Here is a 7,015-nt window from a genome sequence, read left to right as displayed (position 1 = left end):
ATAAAAAATAAACTCTGAACATTACAAAACGAACAATTATGAGTGACAATAAAATATAATTTTGATAATTCCTACGGAGCCCCTTAAGTGACCTTTGCGGAGGAAAAAAATAGATTTATGCCAAGATTATTGTCACACGAGAAATACTAGAATATTGTAATACTATAATATTATGTGCTATAACCACAAAACATACTGAAGGCAGGTTGACCTGAAAAATTATTCCTATACTTTATTGAAAGACAATTGAGCATGCAAATGATACTACAAAGAGAGTGCCTTAATGCAATGTCAATTGCTATGAAATTTCTAAATTTTTCTGAATTGTTTACATTTCTGAACGATGCTTTTAAGATTAAAAGTCTTCTTTACCACCCTACAAAGGCAAAATTAGCAGTATCAGCCTCAATCCAAGTCTATGTTCTGTCTGATGCTGAAAACATACTAACTGTGGATAACTGGAAATGACAGGTAGAACACAAGTGGACTGGAAAATAAACACGATTATATGGCAGGAAAGACGAGACAAAGGAGAGAATATAAAGAGAAATAGGTATGAGGCAGAGTTAGGATAGCACATGGCTGAAACAAACAAACAAAGCCATGTGCTCAGAAACAAAACAAAGACATAGACAACAAATGGGAACAATGCACTCATTTTAGGTAAACCTTCTGTATTTGTGGGGTCTGTCTGCCATTTTGAGTTTTCTGAAAAAAGGTTTTCTGTCTCCTCCTTGACTGTTTGACACAAAATGTTGCATTTGTGATCAGACACGAATTACAAAAATGTATTTTGATTTGTCAAATCTTTTAGAAGACACAAACTAATAATTTTTGACCATGGCCCAAATTACTTAAATCTTATGAACAATCTGACAAATCAGAATTGTTTTGATAACTTATGTCTTGAGGATGCCTTGGTGGTATATGCAAAATTACAGACAAATTGATCTAGGAGAGGGGTTAGAAAAAGTAGGGTTTCAGAAAACTCAAAATGACACAATTTTATAGACAGCAAGAAAATCTGAGATATATATTTTGTTTCACTTGATTCATATAATAAGAGGAAAAAACACACATTTTATTGTAGACTGTACAGTTGCAGAGATGTGCATAAATGTAAGAGTACTTATTATAACTCCACCTAGAGTCAGATGGGTGTGTGTGTGTGTGTGGGTTTGCACCCGAGTAGTGGGGAAATTTGGGACCATCCTGCCAAATTTGGTGTCTATAGGACTTATGGTTTTGGCAGCCCAGACTCTTTTAAAGCAAATAAATCAATAAATAAACCAAATGGGAACCGTACATTAAAGTTAGGTGAACATTATGTGTTTGCTGGGTCCTTGGGCTGTTTGGAGTTTTCTAAAACATACTTTTTCGATCTTCTCCTATACCGTTTAACTGATACAAATTCAATTTTGCATGTATCATCTAGAGACATTAATTACTAATAGTTATAAGACTTTAGATAATTGTTTAGAAGATATAAGCCTAAATCTCCTAAACGGTTTTACAAATCAGAACTTTTTCATAACTTTTGGTCTAGAGGGTCCCTAGATGATACAAGTAAAATATTGGGAAAAGGAGGCTGGTTATATAAGAGTTTGAAAAGTAGGTTTTTCAGAAAACAAAAAATGGCAGACATTTGTAGTCCTTCTGTCAGCCATTTAGAGTTTTTTGAGAAAAATCATCTTTTTTGAACTCCTAGACTAAATGTCCGATTCACATGATTTTTCCAGTGCATCATCTTGGGACCATCCCGTTAAGTTTGGTGTCTCTAGGACTTACTGTTTTGGCTGGTGTAAAGGGAGTTCAATGGGAAGGAGGCGAGAACCGGCTTGACGATACAAATAATATTTTTCATGATAAACTTAAAACACACACACGCACACACACACACCCTGATAAGGGACCGGTGTGTATAATCAAGACCCGGCCCTGCCCTCTGCCCTGCCACAGCTGCCCAGACAATTTTTGGGCAGAAAAGGAATTATAAGAAAAAGAAAATACGGAACAAATACAATAGGTTTCTGACACCTTGGGTGCCCCTAAACATAATAATATTAACTGAAAAATAAAACCATTACTTTTAGATAGCTTAACACAAATAAGTTTTGTTTCATAAAATGATTATCAGGGACTAATTTGATGTTCTGCTTTATTTTCTGAGTTTGGACATTAACTTTATTAACCACCTGCTGGTGGAATATCCAAAGTGAAAATATAGGAACTGAATTAAGATGTTGCACTGAAAACAGAGGTGGTTTTGAAATGTCTAAGAGCAATACCCATTTCTCAGGAAAATAGCAAATTGTGCTTTGCACAACTTTATTAATCGAAACATATTGCAAGGAGTCAAGAGACATCATTTAAAAAAAAAAATAATCATAAAAGCAATGAATTACAGGATCCTGATCATATTCAAAATGTCAGTGTTAGATGCCAATGCATGCAATCTGGTAATGTAATAAAAGAAAGAAAACAGTTTCTCTCATATCATACGAGCCTTTTTTCTTATACCTTTATCTGCCTCACCATATTAAATAACACTGCTAACCGATCCAGTTACTGATTTCTTTGCATAATTATCTTGTTTCGAATGCTGATAAGGCATATCAAATTTTAAAATCTAGTTGATTATTATTTTACTTAAAGCTAACCAAGGCATGAAGAGTAGCTAGTTATAAATGGATTATGTCTGTATTCTCCAAAGACATAATATTTAGCTGTTTCTGGAATCTGCGCTCAAGTATCAAGTATCATCATTTGGGTCCTTTCTACAGCATGTTGGAAAGTAAAATAATTCTCTTCATATTGCTTTTTACATCAATTGTAGTTTTGACTGCATTTGTCAGGCTTAACCTTCAGCCCTGTTACCAAAGTTATTGCAAAGAAATGAATGAGTGTAATAATAATAAAAATGCTTTAGCAAACAGTTCTTAGATCTGTGGCAAATTACAAATAAAAAAAAAAAATTACAAATCAACATTTTGTCCAGAGTTAGCCTCTACTGACTAGTCACATCCATATGATTAGCCCCCAAGACTTGATCTAAATCACACATTGCACAAAGAAGTTATGAGACAATTCCTGTTTCCCATTTTTCACCATTTAATGCCTCACCATGGCAATACCATTCCATATTTCAATCTGTTCACAATTTAGCATCTTCAATTTCTTGGCACAATATTGTCCAAATTTGGTAACAGTCTCATGAATCCAAAATGGCTGACTTCCTTTTGGGTGGAGCTAATTACTAAAATTATGAAAGTTGTCCAGCTTGAGGAGAACTACAGGTCCTTCTCAAAAAATTTGCATATTGTGATAAAGTTCATTATTTTCCATAATGTAATGATAAAAATTAAACTTTCATATATTTTAGATTCTGTAACACTTCCCACAGGAAGGAGGACAGGAAACAGGTGTTCAGCACAAGGTAAGCTTTAAATTCTCTTTATTTACAACGCACAATGTAACACAAGCGCACTGAGTTGGCTTGTCGTCTCCTCCCGACTGGAGGCTCTGTCTCTGCTTTTATGCCGCTCTCCTCATGCTCACTGGAATTAGAGACAGGTGTTATAGACAGGTGACATAATTTAGCTCAGGTGTAAGCGCCCTTACCGCTTTCCTCTCCCGGACGGGCGCTTGACCACGCCCCCGCTGCCACATACCCCCACCGCCCGACTCAGGCCGGGGCATCATCCGGCCCGCCTACCACTCCCCCCCCCCATTTCTGGAGAGAAAGTCGGCGACAGCCATCTGCACCCCCGGTCTGTGGACCACCTTGAATTTAAAGGGCTGGAGAGCCAGGTACCAACGGGTGATCTGGACATTAGTATCTTTCATGCGGTGGAGCCACTGGAGTGGAGCGTGATCCGAGCAGAGGGTGAAGGCCCACCCCAGCAGGTAATACCGGAGGGTGAGGACCGCCCACTTGATGGCCAAACACTCCTTCTCTACGGTGCTGTACTTAGTCTCCCTCAAAGAGAGCTTCCGGCTAATGTACAGCACTGGGCGCTCCTCCCCCTCCACCACCTGCGAGAGTACGGCCCCCAGCCCTCTGTCTGAAGCGTCCGTCTGCAAAATAAAAGGGAGAGAGAAATCAGGTGCATGAAGAAGCGGCCCCCCACAAAGTGCGGCTTTAATCTGCATAAACGCCTGTTGGCAATGCTCTGATCATTGGACCGGATCTGGAGCCCCCTTTTTAGTGAGGTCAGTCAGCGGGCTGGTGACGTCCGAATAATTAGGCACAAACCTTCTATAATAGCCAGCCAGCCCCAGGAACTGCCTCACCCCCTTTTTGGTCTTAGGTCTAGGGCAAGTCGCAATCGCCGCGGTCTTATCAATTTGGGGACGCACCTGGCCATGACCCAAGTGGAACCCCAGATACCGTACCTCCACCCGCCCAATCGCGCACTTCTTAGGGTTTGCTGTGAGCCCCGCCTGCCGCAGCGATCTCAGGACGGCCCACAGATGTTGCATGTGCCACTGCCAATCATTGCTATAAATGATAATATCATCTAAATAGGCAGCGGCGTACGCAGTGTGCGGTCTGAGGATCCGATCCATGAGTCGCTGAAACGTGGCCGGAGCCCCAAACAAACCGACAGGAAGCGTCACAAATTGGTATAATCCAAACGGCGTAGTGAAGGCTGTTTTCTCACGGGACATTGGTGTCAAGGGGATCTGCCAATAACCCTTTGTTAAATCCAAGGTCGAATAAAATCGAGCAGTACCTAACCGATCGAGCAGTTCATCAACACGGGGCATTGGGTACGCGTCAAATTTAGACACCGCGTTGACTTTTCTATAATCCATCACTCTTGGGAACAAGAACAACCGGGCTGGACCAATCACTGTGGGATTCCTCTATTACGGCCATATCAAGCATCGCATCTAATTCCTCGCGTACTATTTTCTTTTTATGTTCGGGTAGCTTATAGGCGGCAACGCACCACCGCGCCCGCTCGGTCTCGATGTGGTGCTGTATGATGTTTGTACGGCCCGGTAGAGGGAAAACACATCCGCAAATTCCTTTTGTAATTCGGAAACCTCTGTGAGTTGCCGCGGTGAGAGTTGGTCTCCACAAGTAACCGGAGTGTTAAGATTGTAGTTTTTGTTTACCTCCGGTCCGAGCTCCGCCCTCTCCGGAACTACCGTGGCCAACGTCACAGAGGCCGCCTCCTCCCTCCATAATTTCAGGAGGTTGAGGTGATAAATTTGACGTGCGCCCCCTCTATCGGTACGTTTAACTTCATAATCGAGATCCCCTACTCGTCGTGTGACCTCAAAGGGTCCTTGCCATTTGGCGAGTAATTTAGAGCTCGATGTTGGGAGTAATACGAGTACCTTATCTCCCGGTGCAAATTCCCGTAGCCGAGCACCCGTCATACAGCCGGCGTTGGCGTTCTTGAGCTTGGAGCAAATTCTCCTGTGTTAATTGCCCCAGTGTGTGGAGTTTTGCTCTAAGATCGAGAACGAACTGAATTTCATTTTTGCTATTAGAAAGTCCCTCCTCCCACGCCGTGGATGACGCCAAGGACACCGCGGGGCGTCGCCCGTACAGCAGCTCAAACGGGAGAACCCTGTGGAGGCTTGTGGGACCTCTCGTACTGCAAACAACAGGGGGTCTAGCCACTTATCCCAATTTCTGGCGTCATCGTGTACGAATTTACTGAATCATGTTCTTGAGCGTTTTATTAAATCGCTCCACTAGGCCATCAGTCTGCGAATGGTAAACGCTAGTGCGAATCGATTTAATGCCCAAGAGCTCGTAAAGTTCGCGAAGTGTTCGTGACATAAAAGTCGTGCCTTGATCGGTGAGGATTTCTTTCGGAATCCCCACCGGGAGATTATCTTGAAGAGTGCCCCTGCAACACTACGCGCGGAGATGTTGCTCAGAGGCACTGCTTCCGGATATCGCGTCGCGTAATCCACTAGGACTAACACGGCGATGTCCGCGTGCTGACCGCTCTAATGGCCCGACGAGGTCCATCCCAATTCTTTCGAAGGGGACCTCGATTAATGGTAGAGGGCGCAATGGCGCTTTTGGGGTGGCCGGTGGGTTTACCAGCTGACATTCACGGCACGCCGCACACCACCTGCGGACGTCACCGCCAATGCCCGGCCAATAGAAACGGGCTATTAGACAGAGAAGTGTTTTCCGTTCCCCTAGGTGACCGGCCATAGGATTATCGTGAGCCGCCTGGAAAACCATTTCCCGGCGGCTCCGTGGAATCAATAATTGCGTTACTTCCTCCTTTGTTTGAGTGTCCTGCGTCACTCTATATAACCGATCTTTAATCATGGCAAAATATGGGTATGAAATGGCGATGCCCGGCCGGAGCTGTTGACCATCAATTACTCTCACTTGGTCAAGAGCATGTTTAAGGGTTTCGTCCCACGACTGCTCTAGAGGGAAGTCCCCCTCAGGGAATTCCGAGAGGAGGGGCGGCCACCTCGCCCCTTCCCTCGTCATTCCGAGCAGCCGAGGACGGCCCCGGCTCCGCCTCCCCTGCCAAAGCATCGCACACTGCACACCTCTTTATGCAGGACCCATCCGCACACATACCCTCTAAAATATCTTTAAAATTCGGCCAATCGGTACCCAAGATTAGCGGATGGGTGAGGCGGGAACTAACCGCTGCCTCCACACTATGGTTTTTCCCCCTGAATTTAATCGCCAAAGTCACCATGGGATACTCATGAACATCCCCATGCACACACCTCACCCTCACCAGTTTAGCTAAACCCAAAGCCCCGGGTTGAACCAAGCGTTGGTGGATGGTGGCCTGATTGCAGCCGGTATCCAGCAAAGCTTGGTAAATACCCCCCCTGATCCTTACCGGAATCCGGTATGCTCCAGCCCGATAGGGGTCAGCCTGCGGAACGTCGGAGACCCACACCACCGTCCCCACCTCCATCAGCGGACACTGATCCCGGAAGTGGTCCGGGTCTCCGCACCTCCAACAGGCCCGTTGCAAAATGGCTCTTCTTAGGTCTGTATAGGCCAGGA

This window comes from Xyrauchen texanus, chromosome 38, assembly GCF_025860055.1.
Source record: "Xyrauchen texanus isolate HMW12.3.18 chromosome 38, RBS_HiC_50CHRs, whole genome shotgun sequence".
Lineage (NCBI taxonomy): Eukaryota > Metazoa > Chordata > Actinopteri > Cypriniformes > Catostomidae > Xyrauchen > Xyrauchen texanus.
The sequence above is the reverse complement of the archived record's forward strand: the minus strand, read 5'-3'. Positions refer to the sequence as shown.